The 10,968-nt window shown below is 45.7% G+C and overlaps 1 protein-coding gene across 2 annotated transcripts in view; it reads right to left on the bottom strand.

Annotated features, from left to right (window-relative positions):
- TXN2 (thioredoxin 2) overlaps positions 1-220 on the bottom strand; it is a 10,484-nt gene extending 10,264 nt beyond the window's left edge. Inside the window, exon 1 of one of the 2 annotated variants that reach the window (XM_008583861.1) lies at positions 86-220. The gene's annotated coding sequence lies outside the window, so the exon portion shown is untranslated. The other variant, XM_008583862.1, reaches the window with a different exon arrangement.
- Positions 221-10,968: the final 10,748 nt, after the last annotated feature.

Below are 10,968 nucleotides of genomic sequence, written 5' to 3'. Positions count from 1 at the left end.
CCGCTAGGCCGCCAGCCTGCGAAGGACGCACCCGCAGCGTGCCCCGGTCGCGACACCACTTCGAGCCACCCCGCGGACCTCCTACCTCCCTGCAGCACGAACGGAGGGACGCCCAGCGCAGCCCTCCCCGCCCGTCAAGGGCACGCCCGCCGTCACTTCCTCAGGGGAGGGAGGCCTTAGCGTCACTTCCGGGGGCAGGCGACCAGGAGCGGGTCTCTCCGCAACCTGAGGGGCGGGACGGGTTTTTCGCCAATGCGGATGGCGGGAGAAGGAGCAGCTGAAGGGGTGGAGCCTCGGTTAGGGATGGGGAGGCGGGCGGGCCCTCGGGTTGGTGGGACGGACAGGAAGAAGTGGGCGGGCCCTGGGAAAGGAACCGGAAAAGGAGGTGAAAGGAGGCAGGGGCGTGCGGGAGGCGTGGCTGTGTGCTTCTCAAGCGCCTGCTGCTTTGCTGCTCAGCCGGCACCGCCCACCTCCCTAGCGCGTCTCCCAACGACCCCAGGAGGTGCTGGGAGGTTCTTTCTCTCCATTTTACAAATGAGGAAGCAAAGCTCCTCAGAGGCGTAGAGCCCTGTAGAGGCAGATGACTCTGCCCGGCGTCAAGATACTGCTTTGTGGCCCTGTCTTACGCAGAACTGTATGACTTCATGGTTTTGAGCAAGTCGTTCTGCCCCTGGGGGTTTAAGTTTCCCATTATGTGTCATGACTGGCCGGGCTTGTCGTTCTCCCAGACCTTTCAAGCTTGTCTCTTTAGAGTTGTTGGGGAACTGGGCCCTCGAAGGGCCTGTGTTTGAGGCAGCAGGCAAGGTGAGGTGACTTGTGATGCTGCGTGGGCCAGGGACCTTCCTTTCACACCCATTTCCACCGTCATAAACAGAGGTCTAGGCATATGTGTGTCCCAGACTGGTGTCACAGCCACCTCTTGTCTCCTCTGCACCATGTACCTTATATTCCAGCCACTCATGGGCCTCTTAGAATTCTATGAGCACCCCCTTTCCTCTTCCACGCCTTTGCTTAATTTGAAATGTTTTTTCTCTCTCCACTTAGTAGAACACCTACTCATCACCTCTTCTCTGAGCAGCATTACTCCCTTCTTAGTGCTTTGTTTGTAACTCTTCATAACGCATTGCGGTGTCTATCGCTTCCACAAGGCAGTGTGCTTCCTGAGAGTAGGGATTTGTGGCTTTTATTCATCTCCGCATGCACAGCACCAACCTGGTACAGTGCCTGGCTCACAGAGGATGTTCGATAGGTGCCTATTAAACTGAGTATCTTTGGTAGCTCAGGGAGTGGTTTACAAAGAGGTTACATGACTTGTGCAATGTCAAGAAGCAGATCTAACACCTCCGTTTCAACCTACATTCCAGCCAGAGAAAATTCCTTAGTTCCAGGGTTTGCTGAAATGTCTTTCCCGTCCTTGTGTTTGCAGTTACTTCTGCCTGTGACTGGATGGCTTTTCCCTCTACTCTCCAGCTGAGAAAATGCTCCTAGATACCAGACTAGGCATCATCTCTGGTGATCCTTCCCTGGGCCTCCTTGAGTAGGGGTATGTGTCCTCTGTGCTTCTATCAGTCACCACACTCAGTACTCTGTATTGTTATTGTCTGTTTATTATACTGTCAGTCCTTACTATACTGTTAGTCCCTGAGAGTCTCTGTCTCTCCATTACTTACCTCAGGGCTTGATGCATCATAGAAGGTCCTCAGTGATTATTTGTTCCATGAACAGAGAGCAGCAACACAAATACAATCTTTTGACTGCAAATCCCATTTTCCCCATCACTTCAGATGGACCCATTGTGCTCTTCCAAAACCACTGCCATGTCTTCTTCCAGCTCATCTTGGCTCTGTCATGCTGTTATTTGTCCTCTGTCCAATTGGCAGGTTCACAGTGTTGTTCAGGGCTCTTCCTCTGGGATAGGGTGAGGAAATCCTTGGAACAGGTCCACTTGCCCATGGCCACCAGCTGCCATGTCAGCCTCCCACTTAGTAGAGCCCTTTGTGCATCACAGGCAGGAGTCTAGGTAAGGGCATGCATGGATAGGCATGGCCTTTCAACCATGTCTGACCTCTTGCCTTAGCCTCTGCCCCCGCCTAGGACTGGAGCCCAGAGTTCAGTATCCCTGGCTCCCCCTAAGGGCAGCCTCCCTCGGTGCAGCTGTTCCTGATAATGCCATATGCCATCTGGCAGGAGTACACCCACCTGCCCATTTCATATCTGCTTTTCTGTGTCTCCAGCACTTTCTCTTCTGCAGCCACTTATCAATCCTGTTCAGCATTTCCACAGCATTTTATGGAGAGCCAATTTCCCTGCTTAATTCACATTCTGAATTCCAAAGGAAAACCAGTCTTGTTAATCCTTATTTCTTAGTCACTTCACCTCTCTTGGCCTCAGACTTCTCATCTGAGAAATGGGAAGAATAACGCCTTCATAGAGGGGCTGTGAGGTTGCAGGAAAGATGGAAACTACGTTGTGTGTTAGTGCCTCATGACTGCTGGAATCCTTCTCTTCTGCAGAGAGAGAGCCTGTGAACCACATGGAGAAGGCTGAGTTCTCAGCAGCCTACAGAGGGGCTCCTCAGCTATGTGGTTGCTTCTCTGGGTCTATCTCAGTCACAAGGCAGGCTCAGGGCACATGTGTGAGATGAAGGGAAGGAGGCCAGGCCTAACCCCCTGGGCTAAGGATACCTCTTACCAATATTTATAGCTGTGTTTTTCAGACTGCAGGATGTGAGCTATCAGTGAGGTTGTGAAATCAATTAGTGGGTTGTGATCAGCTTTTTTTTTTTTTTTTTTTTTTTTTGAGACCGGTGCTCAGCCAGTGAGTGCACAGTCACCGGTCATCCCTATATAGGATCCGAACCCGCAGCAGGAGTGCTGCTGCGCTCCCAGCGCTGCACTCTCCCAAGTTCGCCACGGGCTCAGCCTGTGATCAGCTTTTTAAAACACAAACAGAATAGAATTGAAAACATCAGAGTATGCCGTGTGTTATAAATATTGTTTTGTGAAACATTTGTTGCTATTATGTATATATGTCTGCATGTCCTAGGTTGTGATATGTCTGCATGTCCTAGGTTATTTGTATATCTTGCTGTGGGTCATGGTCAAAAAAAAATAATATATAAGTTTGAAAGCTCCAGATATATTGAAGAATTACCAAACAGCTGGCACCGTTCTAAGCACCCTACATGTATCAACTCATTGAATCCTATAATCCTATGAGGCTGGTACTGTTATAGCTTCCATCTTACAGATGAGGAAACTGAGGCATATAGAGGTTAAGTAGCTTGTCCAGGTATCCTGATAGTGGGAGGTAGAATCTTAAAAGTGCTATACTGCCCCTAGCAAGCATCCGTCTTGGTTATAGACTGCTGCTGCCTCCTCTCCCAGCCCCCAGCGACCAGCCAGCCAGTGTAAGCCATTGGAGGACAAGGGGCAGGGCTCCACCCTGGGAGGCCACTGCTGGCTGGCAGGGTTGGCAGCAGTGGTCTCAACAGCGGCTGTAAGCAGAGGCGCCCACAAGATGGCACTGTGGTTCTTGCAGCCTCCTCCGCTGCAGGACCTGGGAAGCTGGGCTCATCCCTGGGGCTTTCCCTTAGGTCTGCAGGGCTGGATGCAGGGGACAGGGCCCGGGGACAGTTGCACTCAGGACCGTGTGTCCAAAGACATCACGACTGGAGGGAGGCACCTTGAGGGAAAAAAACAGAGAGAGGTGGTGGGCCACGGATTAAATCGATAGTGAGTTTCTCTCCGAATGGCAGTGTTCCTCTAGTATCTTTGTTTTGTTTCCATCTTGATGCTATTTTTTTTTTTTTACACTCTTGCAGAACAATTGGAACTGTGACTTATGTTTCGCAATTCAAGGAGCTGGTTTGATGTTCTGTTGTGATTCATGTTCTGTCATCTTTCCAGCGATTGATTACACAGTGTCCTCTTGAATGTCATGGCTGTGATGTGGGTGAGCATGCGCTGCCACGCTCTTCAACCCCTTAACGCAAGGCCAGTGCCCTCAGTAGACACAGACAGGCTGGGGCACTGGGCTGGTTCCATAGTTAGGGTGAAGCTCCTCACGTGTTACTTCCCATTCAGGACTGGTGGCACAGATTCTTCTTGTCAGAGCAAAGCCTGCAGCTGCAAGGGGCTGGGGAAGGAATCAGGGCCCTTCTTCCTGCCTCCCTTACCCTCTGACAGTGTTTCTGCTCTCTGTCCTGGACAGGAGGCAGCTGTGGGGCAGAGAAGTGAGCCCTGGGCCCAGAATTGAAACTACTTCTTCACCAGGCTCTGCCTCTAACCCAGTGAGTGACCTTAGGCAGATCGATTAACCTTTCTGGCCTTGTTCCTCATCTGTATGAGGCTCTAACAATGTTGTCTCTATAGAAAAGTTAGGAAGCTTCGTAATAATGAAACGATGGCCAGCACATCTGTGGTTCTTACCACATGCTCACGCTGTTCCAGCACTTTATGTGTTTTAATTCATAGTAAGTGGAGTACTATTATTAATCCTGTTTTACAGATGAGAGAAACTGAGGACCCAAGAGAGTAAATAAATTACCCTAGATCATGAATCAAGCAAGTGGCAGAGCTGGGACTCAAACCCAGGAAGACTGACCCCAGAAAGTATGTCCTCAACAATTCAGCTCTATTGTGTCTTTAATATTATCTGTAGGGTTGGCCCATGGCTCACTCGGGAGAGTGTGGTGCAGGTAACACCAAGGCCATGGGCTCGGATCCCGTATAGGGATGGCCGGTTAGCTCACTGGGTGAGCGTGGTGCTGACAACACCAGGTCAAGGGTTAAGATCCCCTTACCAGTCATCTGGACTGGGTGAGCGTGGTGCTGACAACACCAAGTCAAGGGTTAAGATCCCCTTACCAGTCATCTGGAAAAAAAAAAAATTATCTGTAGATGAGAGTTAACACGTACAAAAGCCTTTGAATAGGTACATCTTAATGTAAATTTAGTCTTATTATAAGCTTTTTCTCTTGTGTAAGTCAGGACTCTTCAGTAGTTGTTAGGAACCAACTCAAAACCAGCTCGTGAAAAGGGACTTACTAGCTCATATAACTGTCATGTTCAAGGATGCAGCTAGTGTAGGCAAGACAGGATCCAGGGGCTCAGATACTGCTGTAGAGCTCTGTGGGGCTTTCTAACACTTGTTTTATTTTTCTTGGCATGTTGGTATCATTCTCCATGTGGTTGGAGAGATGGCTACTGCCAGTCACAAGAAGACAAGCTTTGAGTTGACAATCTCAAAAGAGGAAGGTCCCTTTCCCTCCCAGTGTCCATATATCAAGTCTCGGGAAAGACTCTGATTAGCCCTGCCTGGTTGGGTCACATGTCCAACTCTGGATCAATCACCGATTGGCCAGCCTGCATTATGTGTCTGCCCCTGCGGTAGGTGGCTCCTATAGAGTTGGGTGGAAGTTGAGTGGGCTTCAAATGATGGCATGCTGACCACAAAAGCATGTAATAAGCGCTCTTTTGTTCAATAAGCTTTCCATTTGCCAAATAACTTCTTGATTAATTGATGTCTGGCAAAGTTGTGAGATCTTTGATGCTGGAGGAGGGTCCTTTGATCCATAAAAGTTGTGCTGGGCCAGTTGAGTTTTGGCCAGGTGAAAATCCCTTTTGGGTGCAGTGTTTGCTCTAGGTAAGATACATGTTTCTCTTGCTGACTTGTGTGCATATGATACTGTGGTTTAACTGAGGGAAAGACAGATATCAGACTACTGAGTTTCTACCAGTTAATTTCAGGTAACCACAGAACGTGTACCAGTTGAGTGTCCAGGCTCTCTCCTCTGTTAACTTGCTCATGCTTCTCTTCATTTCACTTTTCTTTTTAATTGATCCCTCAGTGTAGATACACTAAATGATGCAATACCATAGCTATAGTTTACTTAGAGTTCCTCAACAGGTGTGTCCTGCAATTATCTTTGTAATATGCTTCGTTATTAACAATTGCTAATACATATATTATACTTGTTCTTACAAGTTTATCTTCATTTTAGCCACCTATATTTTGCCCCAGGGTGCCTGCCCCTGTAATCTATTGCTGTGGAACAAAGCACCCCAAAACTTAGTGGCTTAGAACAACAGTGATAACTTATTTCATTCACAAATCTGAGCTCATCTCTGTTCCACATGATGAAACCTGGGGAAGATCAGGTGGGGCTGGAGGATCCATTTCCCAGATGGCCCACTCATGGGGCTGCAAGTTGGGGCTGGCTGTCAGCTGTCAGCTCAGCCGGGTACCTCAATTCTTTTCTCCATGGGCTTCTCCACCAGGCTTCCTCAGAGGATGGCGGTTGGAGTCCAGGAGAGGTAGTAAAAGCTGCCAGTCTCTTAGGGTGTGTGCCCAGAAAGTGGCATAGCTTTGCTTCCACCATATTCTTTTGGTCAAAACAGTCCCAGAGCCCATGCTGATTCAAGGGGAGGAAACACAGACCCCACAGTTAGACAGCTGTCATAGAATTTTTAGCCATCTTCAGTCTACCACAGTGCCTCCTAGCAGAGGCTTCTGGGCACATCTTCTAATAGACTTATTTAGAACTTAAGCCTGGCTGGTGTCAAGCAGATCGTCTTGCACAGTTTTGTAGTTGCTTTATTTCTAAACTACAATGACAAATTATAATGCACTGAACATTTAGAGATATTTCATTGTCATTTTTTTTCTGTTGGTAGGGCTTTTCTTCATCTGATCACTTTCTAATGATATTAAATGACTTGAGAGACTGGTCTGAGATGGTTACATCTCAAGGAGAATGAAAAATCAGGTGACAGACTTTTGAAAGATTTTGCAATGAGCACTAAGCTTGGGGCTTTCTCCAGAAGAGTAGGCAAATCAGTCTAATTTATGCAAAATTGAGAAAGGAGCGAGACAGTAGCCTGTTGTTCCTTTCTTCCCTGCTTAAACACATCTGTTGCATGCTATTTTTTATTTCAGAGTTGATGGATTGGTCATGTGATGTACTTGGATTAAATACTGGGGCTGAAGCGTCTCATATATTTGCCCATCAACTTCAATTTGAAGCAGATTCACATTCTGTCTGGGATGCCAGATTGAATTAAATGCTTTTTTAAAGCCTGCAGTCTGACAAAAATCTTTACCCATTCAGCATTTTCACCATACCTTAAAAATAAGCCCCTGCAGTGAAATGATGCAGTCTATGACTTATTTCTAGGGAAGCATCCAATTTGGCTTTTGGGGCTGATGTAATTGGCCAGAGAACTGAGGATCCTGAGGCTGAGGCCTGGGGAGGGCTGACAACCCCGACTCCAGGGCTCTTCTCTTCCCATCTGCACTCGTCCTGCCCTGCCTGTATCAGGATATCTGGGTTGAGAGAGTGCATTAATTCTCTTTTTGAGGGCGCCTTTTGCATAATCAACATTTCATTTTGACAACTTCTCCGCCATTCTGTGGGAACCACACACTTTCCTAGGTTTGAGAATTGTTTGGTCTCTTAATTTCTTGTCACTCAGTGGCCCCATGAAGGAAACCCATAGGGAGGGTGAGGAGGAGCTGGCCAGTGGTAGTGATTGGATTGCCACTATCTAGAGGATAGCTTGAGGGCTGGCTAGTTAGCTCAGTTGGTTAGAGCGCAGCCTTGTAACACCAAGGCCAGGGGTTTGGATCCCTATACCAGCCAGCACCTTCCCCCACCCAAAAAAAGTAGTTAGAAGATAGCTTGAACAAAGTGGATTTTCTAAGAACCACACTGCTCTCTTGCTGTGTAATTGTTCTCAGCCTCAGTTTCTTCTTCTGTAAAATGAGGATAGTAATGTAGTTGTGGTGAGAATTAAATTAGTGTAGGTAAATTATTTAGTGTGTATATTATCTATTGCAGTGTAATAAATATTGCCCCTCTAAATTTAGCAGCTTAAAACAACAAATATTTATTCTAAGTTTCCATAGACCAGGACTGTAGGTGTGGTTTAGCTGGTGATTCTGGCTCATGGTCTCTTATGAGGCTGTGTTGAAGGACATGGCTGGGGCTGCAGTCATCTGGAGGCTGGACTGGGGTAGGATCCACTTCCAAGATCACTCACATGGCTGTTGGCGGGTCTCATCTGATCCACTTTGAGACTCATGCACTGTCCTTGCCACAAATGCCTTTCTATAGGTTGCCTAGATGTCCTGTGACATGATAGGTGGCCTTCCCCAGAGTGAGTGTGTGTGTGTGAGAGAGAGAGAGAGAGAGAGAGAGAGAGAGGAAGGGAGGGGACAGGCCCTCTGTGGATAAATGCCAGTCTTTTTATCTTGGAAATGACATCCCATCATTTCTGTTGTTTTTATTTGCTAGAAGTGAATCCCTAAGTCCAGCCCACACTTAACAGGAGGAGCATTAGGCTCCTCCTTTGTGGGGGCGAAGTATTAAAACATTTATAGATGTGTCTTTAAACATCCAAAGCAAAGTTCTGAGCACATAGCAGGCAGGTGCTCAATAAATGATTAGGTATTCTGGTTAGCTTAGCTTACACAAATTCACATCTTGGTGAGTTGATTTCCAGAATTTTGGGCTATATAGGGGATTGGAGATTACACCAAGGAAACCCCCCACAAGATGAGGATTTTTTTTTTCTTTCATTTTCTGTAACTCAGGAGAAAAGATTCTTCCAGAAATCTCCTCTGTTGTGCTGGGTCAGTCAGACCAAGGACTCTATGAAGAGGAATAGGTGCTGTTTAAAATTTACTTCTTGGGGCCGGCCCGTGGCTCACTCGGGAGAGTGTGGTGCTGATAACACCAAGGCCACGGGTTCGGATCCCATATAGGGATGACCGGTTTGCTCACTGGGTGAGCTTGGTGCTGACAACACCAAGTCAAGGGTTAAGATCCCCTTACTGGTCATCTTTAAAAATAAATAAATAAATAAATAAAAATAAAATTTACTTCTTCAGGCTGGCATATTTTTCCCCTGCCTCTTGGTACTTTTCCCCACTGGGGAGAAGGGAGTGGATCCCTCCGAAGGGACAAGGCCATGGGCACTACCTGGACCAGGGAAGCAGAGCAGATCCTCTGGAAGGGCTCTCAAGGCACTTGCCCCCAGAAATTTTAAACTTCAAAACCAGATTATTTTTTAAAAAATAAATGCATTTATTTCACTATAGAGTATAACCACAACTTAGGTAAAAGAGGAAAAAAGAAAAAAAACAACCTACTCTCACAAACCCAGTATAACCACTGTTGACATTTCATGATATTTCCCTTTCATAGTTTCCCCTGAATGGTTTTCTACTTTTACACAGTTACAAGTAGTTGCAACTACAATTTCACATCCTGCTTTTACCTTCAGCATTTTTTTTTTTTTTTTGGAGGCTGGTCGGTATGGGGATCTGAACCCAAGACCTTGGCTGTGCTTTAACCAACTGAGCTAACTTTCTAGCCGCCCTCTTCACTTTATTACATATGTATTTGTCTTACACAGTCTTTCACCACCATCATTTTAAGAGCTGTGTAATACTCCAATGGGTGATAGTTTACTTAACTATTCTTCATTTTTGTCATATCAATCAATTCTTGATTATTTTTGTGTTGTGTTCTACTGTAATTATTTTTGCTCATGCTGTTTTGCCTTTTTATTTTTATAATTTTCTTTAAAATAGTCCCATTAGTCCCATTAATTAGATAGGAGCTAGATGGGTGCACCTGGAAATGTTAATCCTGTTCCTCTGTGGAATTACTCCATTGCTTCTAAACTTGGAAAGTCCTTTCTTTGATTATAGTCAGCTAACTTTCTAGCCGCCCTCTTCACTTTATTACATATGTATTTGTCTTACACAGTCTTTCACCACCATCATTTTAAGAGCTGTGTAATACTCCAATGGGTGATAGTTTACTTAACTATTCTTCATTTTTGTCATATCAATCAATTCTTGATTATTTTTGTGTTGTGTTCTACTGTAATTATTTTTGCTCATGCTGTTTTGCCTTTTTATTTTTATAATTTTCTTTAAAATAGTCCCATTAGTCCCATTAATTAGATAGGAGCTAGATGGGTGTACCTGGAAATGTTAATCCTGTTCCTCTGTGGAATTACTCCATTGCTTCTAAACTTGGAAAGTCCTTCCTTTGATTATAGTACCAAGGGTTGCGATCCCGTTGCCGGTCCCGGTCCGGTACGGGCGCGACACTGAGGGTTGTGGGTCTGTTGCCGGCCACGAAAAAAGACAAAAAGGAAAAAAAAAAAAAAATCACCTCTTTCTTACTTAAAATATAGGGTCTACTTCTGGCCTATTGTTTCACTGATTTGTCTATTTTGCACCAGGAACTTTATAATATTAAAAAAAGAAGGAATTACTGAAGTCAGGCCTCAGCTAGAAGAGGAACTTGGTTCAACTGAAAAGGATGAGATCTGGTAATGGGCTGTCCAGACTTGACAAAAAAAGGAACTGAGGCAATAAAGTAGAAGAGGTGAATTCAGTACAACACGGCAGGAAGATGGCAGGCACCCAAAGACGTCTTGCCTAAAGCAGTGGGCACCTGGAGGCCAAGACTGAAAAAAGGTGTGAGGGGATCACTAGGAGGGACTATGTAGATGGGCATTTGGCAAATACAGCATGATCCTCATAGGAAAAAGGTGTTCCCTGTTTGAAACCAACTATTAATTTACAAAAAAAATATCAGGAAAGACATCTGTAATCAGATGAGCAAGAAGGGAATCATGTCTTACTAAAAACAAGGCTGGCTGATATTTTGATGGAATTAACAATTTGGCAGATGGAGGGAAAAGCAGCAGATGTCGCATATTTAGGCGTCAGTAAACCATTTGTTACAGCCCCTCAGACTTTTATTGGAACAAGTGGCTCAGCCAGCCTTTAGTAATTGGGTAGGCCAGATGTAGTAAGGGGATTTGATATGACAAGTATAGTCCTAATTAACATATTTATTTAAAAAGAAATGCTTTGGAAAAGGTAGGGTGGAATGACAGCATTCAATTTTTTTTTTCCTTTTTGTCTTTTCTCGTGACCGGCAAC

The sequence above is a fragment of the Galeopterus variegatus genome, unplaced genomic scaffold (assembly GCF_000696425.1).
Source record: "Galeopterus variegatus unplaced genomic scaffold, G_variegatus-3.0.2 Scaffold3067, whole genome shotgun sequence".
Lineage (NCBI taxonomy): Eukaryota > Metazoa > Chordata > Mammalia > Dermoptera > Cynocephalidae > Galeopterus > Galeopterus variegatus.
This window is presented reverse-complemented; position numbering and strand designations above follow the sequence as displayed.